The 27,658-nt window shown below is 45.7% G+C and overlaps 1 protein-coding gene across 2 annotated transcripts in view; it reads right to left on the reverse strand.

The window, feature by feature from the left end:
* Positions 1-27,658, reverse strand: part of SKAP1 (src kinase associated phosphoprotein 1) — an 834,367-nt gene that overhangs the window by 175,390 nt on the left and 631,319 nt on the right. The window lies entirely within an intron of this gene.

Consider the following 27,658-nt stretch of genomic DNA (forward strand, 5'->3'; position numbering starts at 1 on the left):
CAACAATAGTATATGTAAAACCTTTGGCAGTTTTCTTTCATTAAATGACCATACCTATATTCGAAAGCATTTTGGTTAAAACTGAGGTCTTGCATGATGACAACGTCATGCACTTTCAATTTATCACCAGGAAAATTGCATCATAACAACTAGAGAAGGGCGGACAGTTACAAAAGGTTCGGGGTCAGGTACCAGAACAGTACCCTGACCCGAACCCCATTCACTTGAATGGGGGGCCCCCAACATCAAGTGTTTGCCACGATGTCATGTGCATGACAGAGCTGCAAACACCACTTCTGTTCGACAATAAAATCATCACCGCCGGTCAGACAGGCGCAGTTCCCACGCTGTCAAATGGCAGCTTGAGTCCATAGCTATGATCGGAGGTATAAAGTTTACTACTGCTCCCATCACCTAATGCCTACTGCCTCTAATAACAGTGAGAGCAGTAGCGGCTGAAGGGAGTATTCATCAGCTGGTGCCTACGCCATAAATAATTAATTTTTTTTTAAATACCATGGGTTCCACTGTATTTTTGATAACCTGCCAGTCAAAACACACAGTTGCGGGTTGCAACCCTCAGCTGTCAGTTTAGCAAGGCTGGTAATCAAGAATAGAGGGGTCCCCACTCTGATTTTTTCAATTATTAAAATAATAAAACAAACGGCATGGGGTCCCCCCCATTTTAAACAACCAGTCATGCTTAAGTAGACAGCTGGGGGCCGGTATTCTCAGGCTGGTAAGGGGCCATGGATATTGCCCCCCCCCCCCCAGACCAAAAGAATTGCAGCCCGTAGCTGGCCAGAAAAGGCACATCTAATAGATGTGCCAATTCTGGCGATTTGGCCGGGCTCTTCCCACTTGCCCTGTAGCGGTGGCAAGTGGGGTTCCTATTTGTGGGGTTGAGGTCACCTCTGTATTGTCAGGTTCCATCATGCCAACGGCTTAGCAATGGAGAGGCATCTACAGGGTGGAGCGCGGTAATTTGCTTTTTTGCACTGCATGCTGTGGCGGCACTGTCGGTCGAAGAGAGGGGAGAGTGGGTGTGGCTTACAGTGGCTGATGGGAGATTTGTATTCCTCTGCCTTTCAGTTGCCATCATGCAGTGGACACGTGAGGAGAGGTCATTTTGTGTTGAAGCGTATTTTTCAAATGCCCACTCGATCATTGCAGTGCAGCGTGCTTTTCGTTTACAATTCGCTGTTCCTCCACGCGGACGTGTTCCTGGACGTCAATCAATTGTAAATTGGGTGAATGCATTCAGATCAGCAGGGAATGTGTCATGTGTACGAAGGGGACCTGAGAGAAGGATTACAACACCACAAAACATCGAGAGAGTTAGAGCAGCAGTACTGCAATCTCCGAAACGCTCTGCTCGGAAGCAATCATTTGCTCTTGGCATTTCAAGACGTTCTCTCCACCGGATTCTTCATGATGAACTGAATTTTCACCCGTATAAAATGTGCGTGGTCCAACATTTGTCAGCATGGGACTATTTGACACGGCGGACCTCTTGTGAAGACATGTTAGCAACGATACCCCGTGACGCAATTGTGTTTTTTTCTGATGAGGCACATTTTCACCTCAGTGGGTGTGTAAACAAACAAAATATGCGTTACTGGAGTGAAACAAACCCCAGAGAAGTTCACGAGAGACCTCTGCATTCGGACCGCGTCACTGTGTGGTGCGCCATATCACGAGTAGGCATCATTGGTCCTTACTTTTTTCAGGATAATGGTCGTGCCATAACTGTGAACTCCGAATGGTACTTGTCTATGATACAGGATTATTTTCAGCCGGCTCTTGAGGCAATGGAACTAGAGGATACATGGTTCCAACAGGATGGTGCCACTGCACACACAGCGAGGGTTACCATGAATTGTTTGAGGCAAATGTTTCCTGGACGGCTTATCTCTTTGAGGGGAGATGTGAACTGGCCAGCACGCTCACCAGATTTAGCCCCATGCGATTTTTTCCTTTGGGGTTACCTGAAGTCTAAGGTGTATATCAACCGTCCCAACACCTTGGAAGACCTAAGGAACAATATTGAACCTGAAATTGGCAGAATACCAGTGGACATGCTTGTTAGAGTTCATGAAAACTTCAGAAAACGTATGCAGCAGTGTGTGGATAGCGAAGGTCGACATTTGCCAGATACACTATTTAAAACCATGTAATTTAAAAATTCCATTACTGTTCAGTATAATTAAAATATAAAATAAATTTTTCTAATGATCATAATTTTTTTATTTCATTCCCAAATCAGCAAATTACCGCGCTCCACCCTGTATAAGACACCTACCCATTACTAATCCTACACTTGTATGGTAAATAAAGACACAGAATAAAAAGTCATTTATTTGAAATAAAACAAAACACTTTTCCATTTTTATTTAAAAATAAACACAGTTATACTCACCTAACACCAAATTCTACTGAATCCCTCATCTCCTGTAACAAAACAAAAATAAAAAACAACAATATCCTTCACCTGTCCGTTGTTCTGTCCCACACAGTAATCCAAGTCTGGGGATAAACAGTTTTCAACCTGGACAGTGCGAAGATGCGACCGTCCAGGCTGAAATCCATTGATGAATAAGCTTCTGCAAGCACAGCCTCAGTGACATCCTTGAGGTTACCGCAGGTCATTGGGGCTGCGTTTCCAGCCGGGCTGAACTGCGATGACCTGGGAGAGATCCCCAATAGGACAGTGAGAAACAGTCTCACGGTGGAGAGGTGAGTTCACTGCAGGTCACCGGGAGAATTTCACTGCGGTGAATTTGAACTGCGGTGAACTCGCCGCTGCACCATGAGACTTTTTCTCACTGTGATAGCGGGGATCTCACCGAGGTCACCGCAGTTCAGCCTGGCTGGGAATGCAGCCTCAATGACAGTCAATGTCATGAATGGGAAACCCGAAAGTGGACCCTCTGGGTCATGGCTCCAGAGCCCCTGAGGGAGAGCGAACCAGATGGGACCACCCCTTATACAGGGGAGTGTTAGGAGCAGGCCCAAAGGGGATGGAACCACAACTACCGGAGCCAAAGGGACGACTGGGGCAAAAAACGAAGATAGGCGGTGACGGGAAACAAGGAGGGATCGGGAACTGAGGGTGGCTGGGAGCTGGAAAGGAAGAAACAAAGAGTAAATGGCAGGTATACTAATGGGCTACAGAGTCAAAGGGAAGACAAAAGGACAAGGAAAGGAAGTGGAAGGGACAAGATAACCAGGCTAGGGAAAAGGAAATAGCACAGCGCTAGTGAGGGAAAATAGCAGAGGAACGGGACCTGAGGACGTAAAGGAAAACCTGAGATAAGCAGGCGCCGCTAGGACAAAAGATACACAGGCATATTACCTGGTTAAACGCCGAACAAAAATACCCGGTGGGCGCCGCCATATTGGGATGGAGCCACCGGGTCACGACTTCCCAGAACCCCTGGCGGCGGAAGAGAAGCCAAAGCGCCATGAGCCCAAGAAGCCGGGCGGAATGCAGCGAGGAACCACATCGGGAGCGCACCGGCCGGACAGGTATCGGAGGACGCGACAGGCAATAACCTCGATGACGTTACCGCCAGTCACTGATACTGCACGTGCAGCAGCTCATTCATCAGTGGTTCTCAGCCTGGACGGTCATATTTTGGCACCGTCCAGGTTGAAAACAGTTTATCCCCAAGACATGGATTATGTTGTGGGATAGAACGACGGACAGGTGAGGGATATTGTTGTTTTTTTTATTTTATTACAGGAGACAAGGGATTCAGTGGAATTAGGCATTAGGTGAGTATAACTGTTATTTTAAAATAAAAATGGAAAAGTGTGTTTTGTTTTATTTCAAATAAAAGACTGGCAGTGTCTTTATTTACCATATAAATATAGGATTAGTAAATAGATAGGTGTCTTATAGACGCCTCTCCATTACTAATCTGTGGGCTTGATGTCACCTGACAATACAAAGGTGCCATCAACCCCACAAATACGAACCCCACTTGCCACCACTACAGGGTAAGTCGGAAGAATCGGGCAAAGCACCAAAATTGGCTCAGCGCTGCACCGTGAGACTTTTTCTCAGGTTGATAGTGGTGATCTCACTGAGGTCACTGTAGTTCAGCGGCAACCTCAGGGATTTATTATTTTCATTTTTTTTTTACAGGAAACTATGGCTTCAGTGGAATGCGATTAGGGCGAGTATAACTGTGTTTGTTATTTTTAACCCCTTTACCCCAAAGGTGATTTGCACCTTAATGACCAGGCCAATTTTTACAATTCTGACAACTGTCAATTTATGATGTAATAACTCTTGGAATGCTTCAACAAATCCTGGTTATTTTGAGAATGTTTTTGCGACATATTGTACTTCATGGTAGTTGGTACATTTTATTCGGTATGACTTGAGTTTATTTGTGAAAAAAAGTGAAACATTGGCGAAAATTTGGAAAATTCCACAAATTTCCAACTTTGAATTTTCATGCCCTTAAAATTAGAGATGTGTCACACAAAATAACTAATAAGTAACATTTCCCACGTGTCTACATTACATCAGCATAATTTTGGAACCAAAAATTGTTACTGTTGGAAAGTTATAAGGGTTAAAAGTTGACCAGCAATTTCTTCATTTTTCCAACAAAATTTACAAAACCATTTTTTTGGGGACCATATCATATTTGATAGAAGATACTCAAAAGATACACCATTCTAATAACTGCACCCCTAGAGGTGGTCAAAACCACATTCAAGAAGTGTGTTAACCCTTCAGGTGCTTCTCAGGAATTTTTGGAATTTGCAAAACAAAAAAAATTAACATTTATCTTTTTTCACAAAAAATTTACTTCAGATACAATTTTTTTTATTTTGACAAGGATAACAGGAAAAAATGGACCCACAATTTACATAGTAACATAGTAACATAGTTAGTAAGGCCGAAAAAAGACATTTGTCCATCCAGTTCAGCCTATATTCCATCATAATAAATCCCCAGATCTACGTCCTTCTACAGAACCTAATTGTATGATACAATATTGTTCTGCTCCAGGAAGACATCCAGGCCTCTCTTGAACCCCTCGACTGAGTTCGCCATCACCACCTCCTCAGGCAAGCAATTCCAGATTCTCACTGCCCTAACAGTAAAGAATCCTCTTCTATGTTGGTGGAAAAACCTTCTCTCCTCCAGACGCAAAGAATGCCCCCTTGTGCCCGTCACCTTCCTTGGTATAAACAGATCCTCAGCGAGATATTTGTATTGTCCCCTTATATACTTATACATGGTTATTACATCGCCCCTCAGTCGTCTTTTTTCTAGACTAAATAATCCTAATTTCGCTAATCTATCTGGGTATTGTAGTTCTCCCATCCCCTTTATTAATTTTGTTGCCCTCCTTTGTACTCTCTCTAGTTCCATTATATCCTTCCTGAGCACCGGTGCCCAAAACTGGACACAGTACTCCATGTGCGGTCTAACTAGGGATTTGTACAGAGGCAGTATAATGCTCTCATCATGTGTATCCAGACCTCTTTTAATGCACCCCATGATCCTGTTTACCTTGGCAGCTGCTGCCTGGCACTGGCTGCTCCAGGTAAGTTTATCATTAACTAGGATCCCCAAGTCCTTCTCCCTGTCAGATTTACCCAGTGGTTTCCCATTCAGTGTGTAATGGTGATATTGATTCCTTCTTCCCATGTGTATAACCTTACATTTATCATTGTTAAACCTCATCTGCCACCTTTCAGCCCAAGTTTCCAACTTATCCAGATCCATCTGTAGCAGAATACTATCTTCTCTTGTATTAACTGCTTTACATAGTTTTGTATCATCTGCAAATATCGATATTTTACTGTGTAAACCTTCTACCAGATCATTAATGAATATGTTGAAGAGAACAGGTCCCAATACTGACCCCTGCGGTACCCCACTGGTCACAGCGACCCAGTTAGAGACTATACCATTTATAACCACCCTCTGCTTTCTATCACTAAGCCAGTTACTAACCCATTTACACACATTTTCCCCCAGACCAAGCATTCTCATTTTGTGTACCAACCTCTTGTGCGGCATGGTATCAAACGCTTTGGAAAAATCGAGATATACCACGTCCAATGACTCACCGTGGTCCAGCCTATAGCTTACCTCTTCATAAAAACTGATTAGATTGGTTTGACAGGAGCGATTTCTCATAAACCCATGCTGATATGGAGTTAAACAGTTATTCTCATTGAGATAATCCAGAATAACATCCCTCAGAAACCCTTCAAATATTTTACCAACAATAGAGGTTAGGCTTACTGGCCTATAATTTCCAGGTTCACTTTTAGAGCCCTTTTTGAATATTGGCACCACATTTGCTATGCGCCAATCCTGCGAAACAGACCCTGTCGCTATAGAGTCCCTAAAAATAAGAAATAATGGTTTATCTATTACATTACTTAGTTCTCTTAGTACTCGTGGGTGTATGCCATCCGGACCCGGAGATTTATCTATTTTAATCTTATTTAGCCGGTTTCGCACCTCTTCTTGGGTTAGATTGGTGACCCTTAATATAGGGTTTTCATTGTTTCTTGGGATTTCACCTAGCATTTCATTTTCCACCGTGAATACCGTGGAGAAGAAGGTGTTTAATATGTTAGCTTTTTCCTCGTCATCTACAACCATTCTTTCCTCACTATTTTTTAAGGGGCCTACATTTTCAGTTTTTATTCTTTTACTATTGATATAGTTGAAGAACAGTTTGGGATTAGTTTTACTCTCCTTAGCAATGTGCTTCTCTGTTTCCTTTTTGGCAGCTTTAATTAGTTTTTTAGATAAAGTATTTTTCTCCCTATAGTTTTTTAGAGCTTCAATGGTGCCATCCTGCTTTAGTAGTGCAAATGCTTTCTTTTTACTGTTAATTGCCTGTCTTACTTCTTTGTTTAGCCACATTGGGTTTTTCCTATTTCTAGTCCTTTTATTCCCACAAGGTATAAACCGCTTACACTGCCTATTTAGGATGTTCTTAAACATTTCCCATTTATTATCTGTATTCTTATTTCTGAGGATATTGTCCCAGTCTACCAGATTAAGGGCATCTCTAAGCTGGTCAAACTTTGCCTTCCTAAAGTTCAGTGTTTTTGTGTCTCCCTGACAAGTCCCCCTAGTGAAAGACAGGTGAAACTGTACAATATTGTGGTCGCTATTTCCTAGATGCCCGACCACCTGCAGATTTGTTATTCTGTCAGGTCTATTAGATAGTATTAGGTCTAAAAGTGCTGCTCCTCTGGTTGGATTCTGCACCAATTGTGAAAGATAATTTTTCTTGGTTATTAGCAGAAACCTGTTGCCTTTATGGGTTTCACAGGTTTCTGTTTCCCAGTTAATATCCGGGTAGTTAAAGTCCCCCATAACCAGGACCTCATTATGGGTTGCAGCTTCATCTATCTGCTTTAGAGTAGACTTTCCATGGTTTCTGTTATATTTGGGGGTTTGTAACAGACCCCAATGAGAATTTTGTTACCATTTTTCCCTCCATGAATTTCGACCCATATGGACTCGACATCCTCATTTCCTTCGCTAATATCCTCCCTTAAAGTGGACTTTAGACAAGACTTTACATAGAGACAAACCCCTCCTCCTCCAAATTTGTTGTGTAATTTCTCCTGAGTATGCTGATATCACATAGGAGGGAGAAAACTACTGTTTGTTTGCATGGCAGGGCTCGGAAGAGAAGGAGTGTCATTTGACTTTCTGAAAGTAAAATTTCCTGGAATCACTAGTGGATGTCATGATCCATTTAGAGAGCACCTGGTGTGACTTAACAGTGGAAACCAGGGCCGCCATCAGGGCATTACAGCCGTGACTGGCGTAAGGGGCCCGGTGAGCAGAGGGGGCCCGCAGGCTGAACCGGGCCCTTAGCGGCGGCCGGCGCTACAGCTGTACGCAATTGACATGCGGGCCCGCGCCCGCACGTCAATAGTTAACAGCCGCCAGCCGCAGCGTGCAGGTCGCCGGCGTCTGACGTAATTGTCAGTTGTCGGCGAGCGCACAGTGCAGCTGCGTGGAGAGATCAGGAGCGCGGCAGGTAAGCAGAACTTTTTTTTTTCTATTGAGAGCGGCGATCGGGGGGGGGGGGGGGTTTGGGCAGAAGGCTGGACACAGAGGGGGCAGAAGGCCGCTGGACACAGGGGGGCAGTAAAGCTGGACACAGGGGGGGGCAGAAGGCTGGACACTGAGGGGGCAGAAGGCCGCTGGACACAGGGGGGCAGTAAAGCTGGACACAGAGGGGGCAGAAGGCCGCTGGACACAGGGGGGCAGTAAAGCTGGACACAGGGGGGGCAGAAGGCCGCTGGACACAGGGGGGTAGTAAAGCTGGACACAGGGGGGCAGAAGGCTGGACACAGAGGGGGCAGTAAAGCTGGACACAGAGGGGGCAGTAAAGCTGGACACAGGGGGCCAGAAGGCTGCTGGACACAGGGGGGGCAGTAAAGCTGGACACAGGGGGGGCAGAAGGCTGGACACAGAGGGGGCAGTAAAGCTGGACACAGGGGGGGCAGAAGGCTGGACACAGAGGGGGCAGTAAAGCTGGACACAGGGGGGCAGAAGGCCGCTGGACACAGGGGGGCAGTAAAGCTGGACACGAGGGGCAGAAGGCTGGACACAGGGGGGCAGTAAAGCTGGACACAGGGGGGGCAGAAGGCTGGACACAGAGGGGGCAGTAAAGCTGGACACAGAGGGGGCAGTAAAGCTGGACACAGGGGGGCAGAAGGCCGCTGGACACAGGGGGGCAGTAAAGCTGGACACAGGGGGGGCAGAAGGCTGGACACAGGGGGGGCAGAAGGCTGGACACAGGGGGGCAGTAAAGCTGGACACGGGGGGCAGAAGGCTGGACACAGAGGGGGCAGTAAAGCTGGATACAGAGGGGGCAGTAAAGCTGGACACAGGGGGGCAGAAGGCCGCTGGACACAGGGGGGCAGTAAAGCTGGACACAGGGGGGGCAGAAGGCTGGACACAGAGGGGGCAGTAAAGCTGGACACAGAGGGGGCAGTAAAGCTGGACACAGGGGGGCAGAAGGCCGCTGGACACAGAGGGGGCAGTAAAGCTGGACACAGAGGGGGCAGTAAAGCTGGACACAGGGGGGCAGAAGGCCGCTGGACACAGGGGGGCAGTAAAGCTGGACACGGGGGGCAGAAGGCTGGACACAGGGGGGCAGTAAAGCTGGACACAGAGGGGACAGTAAAGCTGGACACAGAGGGGGCAGTAAAGCTGGACACAGGGGGGCAGAAGGCCGCTGGACACAGGGGGCAGTAAAGCTGGACACAGGGGGGGCAGAAGGCTGGACACAGGGGGACAGTAAAGCTGGACACGGGGGGGGCAGAAAGCTGGACACAGGGGGGGCAGAAAGCTGGACACAGGGGGGGGCAGAAAGCTGGACACGGGGGGGGCAGAAAGATGGACACAGGGGGGGGGCAGGAAGCTGGACACAGGGGGGGGCAGAAAGCTGGACATGGGGGGGCAGAAAGCTGGACACGGGGGGGCAGAAAGCTGGACACGGGGGGGGCAGAAAGCTGGACACGGGGGGGCAGAAAGCTTGACACATGGGGGGCAGAAAGCTGGACACATGGGGGGCAGAAAGCTGGACACGGGGCAGAGTGCTGGACAGAGATGGGGCAGAGTGCTGGACAGAGATGGGGCAGAGTGCTGGACAGAGATGGGGCAGAGTGCTGGACTGAGATGGGGCAGAGTGCTGGACTGAGATGGGGCAGAGTGCTGGACAGAGATGGGGCAGAGTGCTGGACAGAGATGGGGCAGAGTGCTGAACAGAGATGGGGCAGAGTGCTGGACAGAGATGGGGCAGAGTGCTGGACAGAGATGGGGCAGGATTGGACAGAGATGGGGCAGAGTGCTGGACAGAGATGGGGCAGAGTTCTGGACAGAGATGGGGCAGAGTGCTGGACAGAGATGGTGCAGAGTGCTGGACAGAGATGGTGCAGAGTGCTGGACAGAGATGGTGCAGAGTGCTGGACAGAGATGGGGCAGAGTGCTGGACAGAGATAGGGCAGAGTGCTAGACAGAGATGGGGCAGAGTGCTGGACAGAGATGGGGCAGAGTGCTGGACAGAGATGGGGCAGAGTGCTTGACATAGATGGGGCAGAGTGCTGGACAGAGATGGGGCAGAGTGCTGGACAGAGATGGGGCAGAGTGTTGGACAGAGATGGGGCAGAGTGTTGGACAGAGATGGAGCAGAGTGTTGGACAGAGATGGGGCAGAGTGCTGGACAGAGATGGGGCAGGATTGGACACAGAAGGGGCAGAGTGCTGGACACAGATGGGGCAGAGTGCTGGACACAGATGGGGCAGAGTGCTGGACACAGATGGGGCAGAGTGCTGGACACAGATGGGGCAGAGTGCTGGACACAGATGGGGCAGAGTGCTGGACATAAATGGGGCAGGATTGGAAACAGATGGGGCAGAATGGAGACAGATGGGGCAAGATTGGAGACAGATGGGGCAGGATGGATACGATGGAGACAGATGGGGCAGGATGGGGAGATCATATGGGGCAGAATGGATACTCATGAGGGCAGGATGGGAGAACATATGGCTGGAGCCTGGAATGAGACACACGGGAGCTAGGATGGCGAATATTACCATAGGGGCTAATTAAGGGATATTATTATTGCAGTGATGTATTTATTTTATTTTTTGAGTATACTGTTTTAAATGGGGGGGGCGGTCCTGTTACTGTGTAGAGTGATACTATGTTGCCTTCTTCATGTGGTGTAATGTAGAAGTTGGGAAAATTAAGTAATGTGTTCTACAAGCGGAACTCGAGATAACTGTTTTATTTCCTGCAGAGACGAGTCCTGGCTGGATGAAGTGATGGCGGTCTGTGCTGGATGAAAGATGAAGGACTTCACCTAGAGACGTCACTGGTGAGTCAGTGTTACCTATACACTGACACTATACACTGTATACTATATACAGAGGTCCTGTGCACAATGTCACCAGTGATCACTGTATTACCTATACATTATATACAGAGCTCCTGTGTGTAATGTCACCGGTGATCACTGTATTACCTGTACACAGACACTGCTTACTAATTACAGATCTCCTGTGCATAATGGAACTGATGGTGATAGTATTGTGGGGTTTTTTTTTATTACTGATCAGTATTGTAGTATTCAGTCATTGTTGGTAATATGCGGTCTGGTCATGTGTAGCGGTATTTGTTCCTTGTATTTTATATTATTCGATCACTGTGGTGGTAATATGTCATCTGGTCATAGTGCTGTGGTATTTGTTCCTTGTATGTAGTATTATAGGTCATTTTAAAAATTGAAAAATAAATAAAAATATACCTAAATTGTATTGCATATTTTAACAAATATTTAGTAGGTTACAGTAGAGTAGGGCCCAGCCAAAAGTGTCTACCTTGTTGTGGTGGCGGCTTAAAAAATCTTTTGGCCAAAACAAAAGCTGCCGGCTATATGTGTGATCTGGTGATGGGAACTGTTAATGTGTGATAGGTGAGAAGTGGAGATTTTCCAAGAGAGAACAGTGGGACTGTGGACAGTTCGTGGGGTGGAGCCTGGAGGCGGGGCTGGGGTGGAGCCTGGGCGGAGTTTCAAGGGGGCCCCGAAAATTTTGCCAGTATGGGGCTCCGAAATTTCTAGTGGCAGCCCTGGTGGAAACCCTCACACAAGTCACCCCATTTTGGAAACTAGACCACTCAATGAATGCATTTAGGTGTGTAGTGAGCTCCTTGAACTCCCAGGTGCTTCACAGAAGTTTATAACTTTGAGCCTTTGCTGTGCAATGTCTTGTGAGTATGCCAATACCCCATATGTAGGGCAAAACTACTTTTGAGGCACAATTCAAAGCTCAGAAGTGAAGAGGAGCCATATTGGAGTTCAGATTTTGCTGGAATGGTTAGAGGGTGCTATGTCACATTGGTAGAGCCCCGGGGGTGCCAGAACAACAGAAACCCCCTATATGTGAACTCAATTTACAAACTACACTCCCCAATGAATCTAGGTGTTCGGTGATCATATTGACACCACATGTGACCCACAGAGTTTTATATCATTGAGCGGTGAAGAAATAATAAATTTAATATTTACCACTAAAATGTTGTTTTAGCCCCGGATTTTATATTTTCACACAAGATGTGGGTACAAATGGCACCATAATGTGTCCCATTATTTGTAATAAATGAGGCAATACCCCATATGTGGCTGTACAGTACTCCTTAGCCATACGGAGAGACTCAGGAGGAACGGACCACTATTTGCTTCATGGAGCGCAGACTTACCTAGAACAGTTTGAGGACTCCATATATATATAGAGCCCCTAATTGCTAGAAGAGCAGAATACCCATCAGGTGACCCCATTTTGGAAATTATACCTCTTTGGGAATTTATCTTCAGGTGTAGTGACGATTTTGACTCCATGGGTATTTTCCAGAAACAAGCAGCAATGAATGAGTGAAAATTTCAAACTGCCGTTGTAGTGACCAGTACGCTGTAGTGACTAGTGCTTTGCAGTCACTAGTACACTATGCCCAGCCCATGCTTCTGGAGACATGCACTCGTAAGTTAAGCAAGCTCTCCATCGCTTCAGAAATGCCAAACATGTGGACGCTATATGTGGTTTAGGTACCCTGTGGAGCTCAGAAGGGAGGAGCAGAATTTGCTGAATTTCTTTTGGAGTGTTCTGTAGCCATTTCCCTTTTCCAGAGCCTTTGTACTATCAGTAACATGGAAGCCCCCAATATTTCCATTAACAGATGACAGATCTGAGAGGGGTTTGCTTTTTCTGTGGATTGAACTGAAGTTTTATTGGGAACATTTTACATAACGTTTGGGATCACAGTTATCCGGCGTTCTACGCTGAGCACTTACTTTGGGGTTTCTATCTAAATCTCTGAGAGACATGATTCAGATGAAACCCCCGAGGGATCCATTCACTATAATGAGGCAGCAGAGTTACTCTAGACTCCCGTCTGGCCTCTGTTCAGTGGTGTTCTTCTTTTCAGAAGTGCACAAAACTGTGGCCGATGGCACTTTTATGCAATCCAAAAAGACAGACACCACCAGATCACAGATCAGACAGTGTCCACAGTGGCTCCATCTGCTTCATTATAAGGAATCTTCTGGCAGAGGTTCCATCTAAATCACGTATTTCAGAGATTTACATGGAAACCCCAATGCAAGCGCTCAGCGCAGAGCACAGGATAAATGTGCGCAGAACCTTATTGTGATCTTTGGGAGGCAGAATGAAAAATCAAAAGCAGGTGAAAAATTGGTTTTATTTATTTTTTTACGCAGTTCTTCGTTATGCATAATTGATTAGGCAACTTTATTCTTTGGGTCTATGCGATCAGGGCCGGCTCCAGGTTTTTGAGGGCCCCGGGCGAAAGAGTCTCAGTGGGCCCCCCCCCCTTTAACACATACCCGATTTATGATGCACAGATATGGCAGAGAAATGTATAGTACAATGCCAGATTTCACTTCTTACATGAGTGACAGCTATTGTAAATTCTGCAGTGTATATATACAGGACAGGAGGAGTGGTACTGTGCAGTGTATATATACAGGAGGAAAGGTGCTGTGCAGTGTATATATACAGGAGAGGTGCTGTGCAATGTATACATACAGGAGGAAAGGTGCTGTGCAGTGTATATATACAGGAGAGGTGCTGTGCAGTGTCGTGAGCAGGGCGTTGTTGTATCAGAAAATCTTTTCTGTTTTGAGTTTTTCTATGAAACAAAGACTTTTCTACATAAACAACGTTGTTTGGTTTTGCGGCCCTAACAGATCTGTGCTACAAAGTAACATCGCTCGGGCATTAATGAGGGACCTGATGCTGAATCCTTTCCACAAACCCTAATGACCCAATTAGTGCCCCGTCATTAGAAGCTCATTAAACGCCTCCCTGTCCCGAGCAATCATGTACAGTATGGGGGGATCCTGCAGCCCACCCGTGACTGCTCCATACCATACACTGCCCTCTGTCGCTCTCACTATTATCCTGTGCATTTCTCCTTCATCGTTACCCCATGTTACACTTGTCACCCCCCACTACAGAGTAGCAGGGCAGCCAATGTCACCCCCTCCCGGACCCTAATGGCAGCAGGAAATGTCTGCTCCTCTATTGGGTTGGAACCTGATTTAATCAAGGAATAATGTGGATTTGTTGCCGGTGGCTGCAGGGGAAGGGTTAAGTGATGCCATGTCCTTGGTGGGAGCAGTGGCAGCTGCTGGGACCTGGACAGACACAACCAATGTTGCTGTGACTGCACAGTGTGACCTGGAGGAGAGAAGCTGAGACTCCGGAGCAGAAATCACCCACATGCCAGCACTGGGCAGAGTCCCTCCAGTCACCAGCATGGGGCCACGGGGCCCCAACCTACAGCCCACATGGCAGCAGCTCCCCTTCCTCCTGGCATCTGGTTAACCCCATTTATGCAGGTCAGATTGTTATATTTAAGGTTTAGCAATAACCTTCATACAGATGGGAAGGGGTTAAGCTTCTTCCTACCCCACTGGTGCAGGTTTGGTGCAGCATGCATGTATTCTGGGGTTCTGGGTGGCTGCAGGTTGCAGGCTGCACCCCACCATCTGCTCCTCCAGACATCACCCACATTTTTAGGCAGCAGAGACAGACAGCAGCAGATTGAGCCACAGGACCAACTGCAATTATTGCTGGATACCTTTGCACTCTGGTAGGACTAGCTCCTCCGGAATCTTCCTGATAAGTTCAGCTCAGCAGCACTGTCTGCAGCCAGCCAGGGGCCAGAGCAGAGAACTGCTCTCTCCGCCCACAAACAGTCACGCTGGCTGCCTTCTCTTAACCCCTATGTGTGCCTGCCTGGCTGCACTGACTGAGTGAGAAGATGCTTGTGTCAGAGCTGGCACATAGGGGTTAAGAGAACGCAGCCAGCAGTGACTTTGTGGGCGGAGAGAGCATGTTATCTCCTGCTCTGCTCTCCCAGCTGCTAGTGGGCCCGCCTTTCTTCCCAAGGCCCCGGCATTTGCCCGCTGTGCCGGGTGCTGACGCCGGCCCTGTATGCGATTACAGCAATACCAGATGTCACGGTTCACACCGTGCTGCCAACAATGTCACGAATCCCAAAAATATGTCAGGGATCCTTGGGAGGATATCTTTATCGTCCCCACTACTCACACCAATTTGTCGCGAACCAGGGTGGTTTGGTTGCCCCTGGTTCCTTCTGAAGGGGATTTATCTATATCCCACTTCCCAGTTCCGCTTTGGAACTTGAACTTGCAGCTCTCTGGCTCCCCCCTCACCCTCAGGGTAGACTAGGTACTGCACCTAGGGTAATTAGTCACCAGAAATCCTGCCTGCTATGTACTGGCTATTGGGCACGCTGCAACGAGGGCGATGTAACTACTCCCACGCAGGCGGGAACAATAATTATCAACGCCGCCGTCGCTACAAAGATTCCCAAATGCACAGAACAAAGTATGCTACCACCAGCTCCGATTCCACAAGGGTTCACGGGTCTGGAGCCAACCCAAATCAGTAGCGTAATTCACTTCAGAGAAAGCGACAGTTCGTTTATAGAGCAGTGAGAGACAAGCTAGTAATTTATATATTTTACGCCATAAAAAGGTAGGCAGTGTTTACAAAGTATAAAATATATTATAAAGAAGACAAAATCATGTGTACATGCCAGATTACAAATAAAATGGGATTAAAATTGAATATAACACTTACATTGCGTTCAGATCATTTCAGCTTGTGACTGGCCGTGTGCTATGGAGGAGAAAGGGCTTCCATATATCCAGATGCACAGCTTTGCCGAGCTGTTGGTAGCACGCTTCCTGGACCAACTCTCTCCCTCACAACTCAGCAGGGGTAAAGATATGCCCTCTTATCGTGACATCACTGAGTGGGCCGAGTAATGACATGCACTCCTTTATTTCTACTATTTACGTTTTTTGAGTCACCAGACAAAGACATTCCTTGGAAAAAGGGGAGGGGGAACGAGTGGTTTTACAGGATTGGTCGTCTGCAGTTTAAAAGCCATAAACTGCTCACACACTGGTATCAATTTGCACAGTGCCTCTACCATAGGGCTTTGTTTGTTGTATGAGCGAATGCAGAGGGTGAGAAAGGTGGGTCAAAACTGCAGTGTGTGTCTCTGACATGGTACTTTCTATAACTAATCTCACATTATGACATTTTTACATTATCGTGAAACCAGATTTATATCGGGTTTTTATGTTTGGCTGCTGTTACACACTAAAAGACTTTTTTTATTGCAAAAAATAGTTTTTGCATCACCATATTTTGAGAGCTATAATTTTTCCATATTTTGGTCAACAGAGTTATGTGATGGCTTGTTTTTTGTGGGACGAGTTAGTGTTTTTATTGGTACCATTTTCGGGCACATGTCTTTTTTGACTGCTTTCTTTTCTGATTTTTGGGAGACAAAGAACAAAAACCAGCAATTCAGGATTTTTTTGGGTGGGGGGTTGTGGGGGGGTTTATGCCGTTCCGTGTGTGGTAAAATTGATGAGGCAGATTTACTCTTCGGGTCAATACGATTATAGCGATTCCTCATTTATATTTTTTTTTATGTTTTGACACAATAAAAACTATTTTATAGAAAAAAATTATTTTTGCATTGATTTATTATGACAGCTATTATTTTTTAATTTTCCCGCTGATGGAGTTGTTTTCAGCAGTACCATATTTATATCCGTCTTAGGCTGGTTTCACATTTGCGTTTAAATCCGCAGCATTTAAAACGCATCCGCAAATGGTGGAAAAAACGCATATAAGCGCGTACAAACGCGGCGTTTTTTTGACGCATGTGTTGTCGCATGCAGTTAAAAAAACGCCGCGTTTGTACGCGTTTACATGCGTTTTTTCCTGCGTTTGCGTTTTTGGTGCGCATGATGAGAAATTTCACAAGAGAAAAATCAAGATAACCAGACACCGCCAATGGGACTACAGAGGGCGTGTATTATGGGATATCTATATATAGACCCTAGGGCTACTGAAATTGTAACAGTTTGCTACTGTATCCTGTGTCATGATGGATCTTCGCATGGAGAGCTTTTATTTCAACATGGATTTCAGCTTCAAGCTGTTTCTTGCCTGTGCTTTTGCTTGGGAGCAAGACAGAAATCGCGAAAGATGGCAGAGACAACGTAGGCGTTTTTGGAGGCACCCCATTATCGAAGTATGTGAGAGCCGTGGAGCCTATCACACGCTCTATGCCGAGCTTAATGCCAACCCGGAGAAATTCCAGGAATACACACGAATGTCACAAGACTCGTTCCGGGATTTGCTTTCTCGTGTCCAAGGAGCCATACGGCGACAGGACACCCAGCTCCGTAGAGCGATTCCACCCGAGGAACGTCTGCTGGTTACATTAAGGTACGTTCAAAATCTAAACCAATGACAGTCCAAATTTAGTGTTTTCTGACATGTATTTTTTGGGTATTTTCCTTTCTTTCTTTATCGTAACCACACCATAAAAAGAATAGATTGTAATGTTCTTTTTTGTGTTTGTTTTTCTTCCAGATTTCTGGCCACCGGAGAGAGTTCATCATCCCTCCACTTCCAATACCGCCTTGGAATATCCACCCTGTCCGGAATAGTTGTGGACACCTGCCGGGCTCTGTGGAATGTACTCCGGGATGAGTTTATACCCCTACCCACCTTGGACATGTGGCTTGAAATTGCGGAAAAATTCTGGAATGTGTGTGATTTCCCCAACTGTTTAGGAGCGGTGGATGGAAAGCACATTCGCATTATCAAACCAGCCAGAGCAGGATTGGAGTACTTCAATTACAAAAAATATTTTTCTGTGGTGCTCATGGCAATAGCAGATGCGAACTGTCGCTTCATCGCCGTGGACATTGGAGCTTTTGGCCGTGGCAACGATTCCCACACTTTCAAGAACTCGGATATGGGCCGCCGTGTGTATGGCAACAATTTCAATTTTCCACTGCCACAACCTCTCCCCAACACTCAAGGTCCACCGATGCCATTTGTTATGGTTGGGGATGAGGCCTTTCAGATGTGTGAAAACCTACTGAAGCCCTATTCCAGTCAGGACTCGAACCACACTAGAAGGATCTTAAACTACAGACTGACCAGGGCCCGAAGAACAGTAGAGTGTACCTTTGGCATTCTGGTCGCTAAATGGTGCATTCTTGCATCAGCCATAAATCTAAAAGTGGAAACAGTCGATGAGGTGGTCAAAGCCTGTGTGGTTCTGCACAATTATATAATGGTTAAGGAGCAACCCAACATTGAACTGGATGAACCAGTTGCACACCTACTGTCCGATTTCCAGCATCACCCGCTGTGGTCAACTGCAGCCGTTGGTCACATGCGGGACCAATTTGCTGCCTTTTTTTTATTCAGATATTGGACGTGTGTCATGGCAGGACAATGTTGTGTAAATGTCCTGTTGTAATTACATCTGTACCAGTAATTTTCTACAATAATAATAATAGTTCTCATTAATAAACTTTAGTTTTGGTTGTGTTGACCGTCTCTCCTATCTTTTTCCTCTCCAAACCAAGGCTGTCCTAAAACTGGCAGCATTTGATCTGTATTTAATATCAGTTGTTGTAATCCAAAACCAGAAGTGGGTGATAAAGGCAGAGGTGCTAGTTATTATGTTAATATCATAATTTACATCTAATTGTTCCACTCCTTGTTTTGGCTTACAAATACTGATATAAAACACTGGCCACATACTGATAGTAATGGCAGCCATGTTGCTTTATTGGTAAGCTTGATGACGTCATTGCGTCATGATTCTCTTCTCCTGTATCCATTGGACACAAACTGAAGAGAAAATCACTGTAACACTATCTATACTCATCAAGTCAGGTGTCAGAAATAATGAATTCATGATAAACATATACAGGCTCATGAATTCACTATTTCTAACACCTGTGCAGGTGAGCATAGATATGTAGCGTGAGACCACCATTGTCCCCTCAATTTGTGTGTAATAGATTATGTATAAAGAAGAGAAAATGGTGGTTATACAAGGCAGTTCTCTATTCAACAGGTCAGGTGTCATAACTAATGAGTTTTTTGACACCTGACCTGTTCAGTAGAGTTCTGCACTGTATTTCCATCATTTTCTCTTCAGACTGCCACACTAGGCACAGACAAAAAGAGATTATGGAGATACATGTAATATTTTTTGGCCCACCTCATATCTGTATACTAAAGACACACAAAGCTGCAGTCTTTTTATTTTTAACTACTGGAGATATGATGTGGCCCAAAAAGTAGGTGTGTTTTGCCGGCGGCAGAAGACACAATAAACGAAACATAATTGTGGCAAATCAAACTTTTATTTTGTTAACAATTCAAAAAATTATTTTTTACTGCGCCAGCTTGGGGTAGAGTGATGTAAATGGGGGGTGTAAAGAACTGAGGCCTGGCTAACCGTGGACGACGCAGAGGTGGCAGGAGAAGGGGCAATGAAACTAGAAGGGTCTGGAAGTTCGGGGATGGGGCTTGACACATGAGAGGCTTGAGACGCACTGGAAGGGTGAGACAAACCTGACATTACAGACACATTGGTAGGTGAAGGGGGAGAAATGCTAAGAGTCCTCAGTTTTTTTTTTCTGTGTTTTTTTTTGTTTGCCTGGTTGGGGGAGGTCTTGGTGGGCTCATATGGCGTGGCGGCGGGTGACCTGTCAGGGTCTGGCTGCACTGTGTCAGAGTCCATAGTGCTCGTAGAGCGTGCAGCCATGCCAGAGTCCATAGTGCTCGTAGAGCGTGCAGCCATGCCAGAGTCCATAGTGCTCGTAGAGCGTGCAGCCATGCCAGAGTCCCTAGTGCTCGTAGAGCGTGCAGCCATGCCAGAGTCCATAGTGCTCGTAGAGCGTGCAGCCATGCCAGAGTCCAAAGCGCAAGGCCATGCCAGTGTCCTGCTGCATCGTGGTGGTGGCGGTACGGAAGGCCATGCCAGGGTCCTGCTGCATTGTGGAGGTGGCGGTAAGGAATGCCATGCCAGGGTCCTGCTGCATCGTGGTGGTGGCGGTACGGTGAGCAGTGACCTGCAACTGTCCACACCCTCCCTTTTATCACCTTGATGGTGGGGGGTGGCTTATCAGGGTCTAGACATGGTTTTCTCAATTGAAACACATGCGTTCAAAAACGCAACCAAACGCATATACTTAAAAACGCATGCATTTACATAGACAGCAATGCGTTTTTTTGTCGCAAACCTTGCGCAATCGAACGCATGCGTTTCCAGGCGGCAAATAGACGCCTCTAGAAATTACTACATGTTGCATTTCCGCGCCAAGCCGCAAGCGACGAAACGAAGCATGCGTCATCAAACGCAGCAAAAAGCGAACAAAAAAAAATGCATGCGGTTTTAATGTTAAATATAGGAATACACAACGCATGCGTTTATATGCGGTACAAACGCTGCGGCAAAAAACGCAAATGTGAAACCAGCCTTATTGATCGTGTTTTTTTCCACTTTTTGTTCGGTGGTATGATGATAAATAATGCTTTATTTATTTTTTTATGGTGTTCACTAAAAGGGTTAACCAGTGGAACAGTTTTAAAGGTTGAGTTGTTGCCCACGCGGCGATACCAAATATATGTGCTCTTATTGTTTATATTTTTCTTTTCATACAAAAATTTATTTAGAGATACAATATCTTTTGATTTTTAATTATTATTTTTGCTTTTTTTAAAAAAAATATTTTTACAATTATTTAAGTTTTTTTTTTTTTTTACATTGCCCTCAGCGTCCCCGTAATATGCAAGCCGTCAGCTTTGCACTGACAGAGAAAGTTGCTGATCACACACTGTGCATAATCAAGCAACATTCCTAGCTCTGGTGACCCGGATGACGTCATGATGACATCGGGTCACAATGGCAACTATCGTGACCCCATGTCATGCCGCGGGGTCTCCGATCCAAAGGCAGAATGGCAGTCATCCCTCTACCTGCTCCCGGAATACTGTGATTGCGTTCGATCGCAGCATTCACAGGGCTAAAGTGCGGGGAGCGATACGGGACCACTCCTGGCACTTAGTGCCTGGTGTCAGTTGTCAGAATCAGCTGACACCCAGCGGCGATTGCCCGTGCACCACCCAATAGGCCCAGGGCACATGGACGGATTATTATGTCAGATGTCAGAAAGCTGTTAAATAAAGTTAAAGTGTGTTTTTTGTTTCAAATAAAGAAAGGATTTCATTCTGGCTGTGTGTTTATTTACAATATAACTATATGATTAGTAATGGATAGGCACTTCTCCATTACTCAGCTGTGGCCTTGATGTCCCCAGACAATACAAAGGTGACATCAACCCCACAAACATGAACCCCACTTGCCACCACCACAGGGCAAGTGGGAAGAGACGGGCAAAGCACAAGAATTGGCGCATCTAATAAATGCACCTCTTCTGGGGCGGCTGCAGGCTGCTATGTTTAGGCTGGGGGGCAATATTACTGCCTGAGAATACCAGCCCCTAGTTGCCAGCATTAGCAAGGCTGGTTGTCAAAAATGGGGGGCTCCACTCTGTTTTCTTTAATTATTTATTTAAATAATTTAAAAAAAATCGGAGTGGGGACCCCCCTATTCTTGATAACCAACCTTGCTAATGCTGACAGCTGAGGTTTGCCTCCAGCTGTGATTTTTGCCTGGCTGATTATCAAAAATACAGGGGAACCCACGCCGTTCTCTTTATTTATTTATTTACAGGGGAGGCTGATGAATACTCCCATCAGTTGCTCCTGCTCTCACTGTTTGGCCGGGGTCACACTTACCGTCTAGAAAATCGGTCCGAGCCTCCCTGCTGAAAGTCGCACGAGTGTTCTCCGTATGGTCATCCTTGTGTAATGTGTTTGCAATGTGATGATGCGATTTTCTCCCACCCATGTATCCGTATGACATGCGTATAGCTTTCCATTCCTCACGGACTTTCCATATTGAATTAAATTGCTCAATAGACTGAAATGAGGAAAATGTGTTTGTATTTCTCGCAAGCTAGATGGATGGTCCATGTGGCTTCTGAGTTTTTCTCGCACCCATAGGCTTACATTGGCGAGTCTCGGACGATACACGAGTACAATCGCAGCATGCTGCAATTTTACACGCACGTCGAATACACCTGAGAAAAAATACGGTGATGTGATCTGCCCCATAGATTAACACTGGGCCAAGTGCTATGCGATGTTTTCTCGCATAGCACTCGCCCGTATTCTATGGTAGTGTGATGCCGGCCTTATTAGCATTATAAGCAGGCATCGGCTTCCCATGAGCCGACACCAATGACATGAGGTAAACTTTATACCTCCGATCATAGCTGTGGGTTCACGCTGCCATTTGATAGCGTAGGAACCGCGGCTGTCTGACCGGCGGTGGTGATTTTACCGCCAATCAAAAGCGATGTTTGCTGCATTGTTATGCACATGACAGCGCGACAAACACCTGGTGTTCTGGGAGAGAACCCGTACAGTAGCACAGACCTCCAGTTCGGTGTCTGTGCCCCAACAGTAGGTGTTCAGTACAGACACCGAACTTTACTGTTCGGGTTTGCCCATCTCTAATAACAACCAGACTGAAGTAATCAATCATACTTTTAAAAAAAATTCTAAACGTTTGGTCGTCACTCTATATACACACACTAAGTTTCAACCGCTAAGAAATTTTCGTGAAAAATTAGCACAAAATTTTGGACATATTTTGCTTGAAATAAAAAAATGTGGACATCCACTTCAAGCCATTACAGGCTTGAAGATGCTCACACTGGGTCCAGAAACATGTGTTAATTGGTCACTGCTTTATCTTCAGGTCTGAGGGTATGTGCACTCGTTGCGGATTCCCTTGCGGACTTTTCCACGCGTATTCTGCAGAATCCGCAGGTAAAACACAAGGTGTTTTACCTGCGGATTCCCTGCGAATTTTGCCTGTGTTTTTACACCTGCGGATTCCTATTATGGAATCGGTATAAAACGCTGCGGAATCCCCACAAAGAACTGACATGCGTTTCCGTGTGGAATTTTCCGCAGCATGTGCACTGCGGATTAGGTTTTCCATAGGTTTACATGGTACTGTACACCGCATGGAAAACAGCTGCATATCCTCAGCCAAATCCGCAACGTGTGCACATACCCTGAGAGTCCTTGGATACATTTACTTTAATAACCTTCAGTCTTTTGCTTTAGTTGACTTCTACATGAGACACAAGAATAAAAAAAAGATGTTTTTCTATACAGATATTATTGTCAGATTACTTTTAGTGCTCTTTGACCTTGACAGTAAACAAAGACAAGAATATAATATACGAAAATGAACACTGCTCATATGTTTTTATAATCCTTTGGCAAGCGGCGATCTCACCTTCTGGTCAGAGGAACTCCCAAGTTTGCCACAGTGAGTTCATAAATCATAGTGATTATCCAATACTGTAGATTATGTCTGTACTTCATAAATAAGGGATAAAAAGAAGAGTGATCTCTAACCGCAAAATGTCAAGGGCCTCGCTCTTATATTATTCCATAAACTTTTACTTTGCAGCAAGAAATTGAAAAATTTCACTCAACGCTAAATAAAACATGCTGTGTAAATAGATATCTTGTAACTAGTGTTGAGCATTCCGATACCGCAAGTATCGGGTATCGGCCGATACTTGCGGTATCGGAATTCCGATACCGAGATCCGATATTTTTGTGATATCGGGTATCGGTATCGGAAGTGTAAAATAAAGAATTAAAATAAAAAATATTGTTATATTCACCTCTCCGGCGGCCCCTGGACATCAGCGGGAGGATCCGGCGTCCGGCACGGCTTCTTTCTTCAAAATGCGCGCCTTTAGGACCTGTGGTATGACGTCCCGGCTTCTGATTGGTCGCGTGCCGCCCATGTGACCGCCACGCGACCAATCAGAAGCCGCGACGTCATTCCTCAGCTAAAGTCCTAGAATGAGCGCCTTCTAGGACCTGAGGAATGACGTCGCGGCTTCTGATTGGTCGCGTGGCAGTCACATGGGCGGCACGCGACCAATCAGAAGCCGGGACGTCATTCCACAGGTCCTAAAGGCGCGCATTTTGAAGAAAGAAGCCGTGCCGGACGCCAGATCCTCCCGCTGATGTCCAGGGGCCGCCGGAGAGGTGAATATAACAATATTTTTTATTTTAATTCTTTATTTTACACTTTAATATGGATCCCAGGGCCTGAAGGAGAGTTTCCTCTCCTTCAGACCCTGGGATCCATGAGGATACATTCCGATACTTGATGTCCCATTGACTTGTATTGGTATCGGATATCGGTATCGGCGATATCCGATATTTTTCGGGTATCGGCCGATACTATCCGATACCGATACTTTCAAGTATCGGACGGTATCGCTCAACACTACTTGTAACCACTTATTCTTACGTCTTTGTCCTTATTTTTTTGGGACAGGACACAGCAAATGGGTTAACATGCATCACTGTGGTGATACTTAGAAAAATAAAGCTAGTGAGCATGATTAACCCCTTAGTGACCAAGCCCATTTTGACCTTAATGACCAGGCCGAATTTATTAAATCGGACTGCTGTCACTTTGTGTGTTAGGGTTAACTCTAGAAAATTTCAACGGATCCCAGTTTTGCTGAGATTGTTTTTTCGTGACATATTGTATTTCATGTTAGTGGTAAATTTTGGTCAATATGGCTTGATTTACAAAAATATCGAAAATTTTACAAAAAATGTCGCAATTTTCAAACTTTACATTTTTATACTCTTAACCCCATCACCCCTGAAGGTGGTTTGCACGTTAATAAACAGGCCAATTTTTACTATTCTGACCACCATTTTTTTGTGACATGTTGTACTTCACGATAGTGGTAAAATTTCTTCAATATGACTTGTGTTTAATTGTGAAAAAAACTGAAATTTGGTGAAAATTTTGCAATTTTTAACCTCTTTCTGACATCAGACGTACCATCCTGTTGAGGTTACCCGGACCCATATGACCATCGACGGGATAGTACGTCATATGCGATCAGCCGTGCTCACGGGGGGAGCGCGGCCGGGTGTCAGCTGAGTATCACAGCTGACATCTGGCACTATGTGCCAGGGGCAGTCACAGACCGCTCCTAGCACATTAACCCCCGGAACACTGTGATCAAACATGATCGCAGCGTTCCGGTGGCATAGGGAATCCAATTGAGCATATTTGGGACATCATTTCTCATTACGTCCACCAACGCCACGTTGCACCACAGACCGTCCAGGAGTTGACTGATTCTTTAATCCAGGTATGGGAGGAGATCCCTCAGAACATCCACAGCCTCATCAGGAGCATATCCAGAGATTGTAGTGGGGGGTCATACAGACACGTGGAGGCCACACACACTACTGAGCCTCATTTACTTGTCAGGAGGCATTGCCACTGAAGTTGTATCAACCTGTAATTAGATATAAGTTGAGCCGAGTATAAGCCAAGGCACCTAATTTTGCCACGAAAAACTGGGAAAACTTAACCACTTAGGCCGGTGTCACACTTACCGTATAAAAAATCGGTCCGATTGTGACGACCGAAAATCGCACAAATGTTTCCGAACAGTGATCCGTATGTCATCTGTGTGCAATGCGAGGATGTGATTTCCTCGCATCTAGTAACAGTGCGATATCCGTATGGCATCCGTATGCAATGCGATTTTAACATGAGCTTTTACATACAGCAGTTCTTTCTATGTAAAAGCTCATGTTAAAATCACATTGCATACGGATGCCATACGGAAGTCACACTGATGGTCCGTGTGGTGTGCGAGTTTTTTTCTCGCACCCATAGACTTGCATTGGCAAGTCTCAGCCGAGATACGCTGACAATCGCAGCATGCTGCGATTTCACTCGGATCCTGAATACGGCCAAGAAAACAATGAATGATAGGAGCTACCCCATAGATTAGCATTGGTCCGAGTGCTATGTGATTTTTTTTATCGCATAGCACTCGTCCGTATTACGGTCTAGTGCGACTCCAGCCTTACTGACATCGGACATACTAATATACCGATGTCAGTATCCCCATGGCTATGAACTAGTTAAATGCCGCTGTCAAACTGACAGCGGCATTTAAATCGCTCTCGGCCATCGGGCTGGAAATACGCGCACCAGTGACCCCGTCACATGATCGGGGGTCATCAGTGCGTTAGCATGACAACCAGAGGTCTCTTTGAGATCTCTATGGTTGTCAGTGCCGGATTGCTATGAGCGCCACCCAGTGGTCGGCACTCATAGCAACTCAGCTACATAGAGGCGATCTGAACATCGCCTCTACGTAACTGAGCCGATCAAGTTGTGCCAGCTTCTAGTCTCCTATGGAGACTATTGAAGCATGGCAAAAGTAAAAAAAAATGTTTTTAAAAATATCTAAAAGTATAAATCACCCCCATTTTGCCCCAATCAAAATAAAACATAAAAAAAAATCAAACCTGCACGTATTTGGTATCGCCACGTTCAGAATCAACCGACCTATCAATTAAAAAAAAGGATTAACCTGATCACTAAACAGCTTACTGATAAAAAAAAGTAAAAATGCTAGAATTACATTTTTTTGGTTGCTGCAACACTGCAATAAAATGCATTAACGGGCGATCAAAATAGTATCATTAAAAACGTCACCTCAGCACGCAAAAAAATAAGCCCTTACCCAACCCGAGATCACGAAAAATGGAGACGCTACGGGTATCGGAAAATTGTGAATTTTTTTTTTTAGCAAAGTTTGGAATTTTTTTCACCACTTACATAAAAGAGAACCTAGACATGATTGCAAAAAAAGCCAAACAAAAACAAGTGTGGGATTGCACTTTTTTTTGCAGTTTCACCACACTTGGAATTTTTTTCCCATTTTCTAGTACACTACATGGTAAAACCAATCATGTCGCTTGAAAATACAAGTAGTCTCGCGAAAAAAATAAGCCCTCACATGGCCATATTGACGGAAAAATAAAAAAAGTTATGGCTCTGGGAAGGATGGGAGCGAAAAACGAAAAAAGCTCTGGTCATGAAGGGGTTAATGACTGGAGTACAAGCCTGGTATGCATTGTCCCTTCATCTGTATCCTGGTATGCATGGTTTCCTCATTCCCATCCTTGTATGCATGGTCCTCTCATGCCAATCCTTGTATGCATGGCCATCTCATCCCTATCCTGGTATGCACATCCTCCTCATCCCTATCCTGGTATGCATGGTTCCTCATTCCTATACTGGCATGCATGGCCCCTTCATCCCCATCCTTGTATGCATGGTCCCCTCATCCCCATCCTTGTATGCATGGTCCCCTCATCCCCATCCTTGTATGCATGGCCATCTCATCCCCATCCTTGTATGCATGGTCCCCTCATCCCCATCCTTGTATGCATGGCTATCTCATCCCTATCCTGGTATGCATGGCCATCTCATCCCTATCCTGGTATGCATGGCCTTCTGAACCCTATCCCGATCTGCATGGTTCCTCATCCCTATCCTGGCATGCATGGTTCCTTATCCCCATCCTTGCATGCATAGCTCCTCCATACCTATCCTGGTATGCATGGCCATCTCATGCCTATCCTTGTATGCATGGTTCCTCATCCCTATCATGGTACGCATGGTTCCTCATCCCCATCCTTCTATGCATGGTTCCTCATCCCCATCTTTGTATGCATGGCTCCTTCATCCCTATTCTGGTAT

This window comes from Ranitomeya imitator, chromosome 2, assembly GCF_032444005.1.
Source record: "Ranitomeya imitator isolate aRanImi1 chromosome 2, aRanImi1.pri, whole genome shotgun sequence".
NCBI classification, from domain to species: domain Eukaryota; kingdom Metazoa; phylum Chordata; class Amphibia; order Anura; family Dendrobatidae; genus Ranitomeya; species Ranitomeya imitator.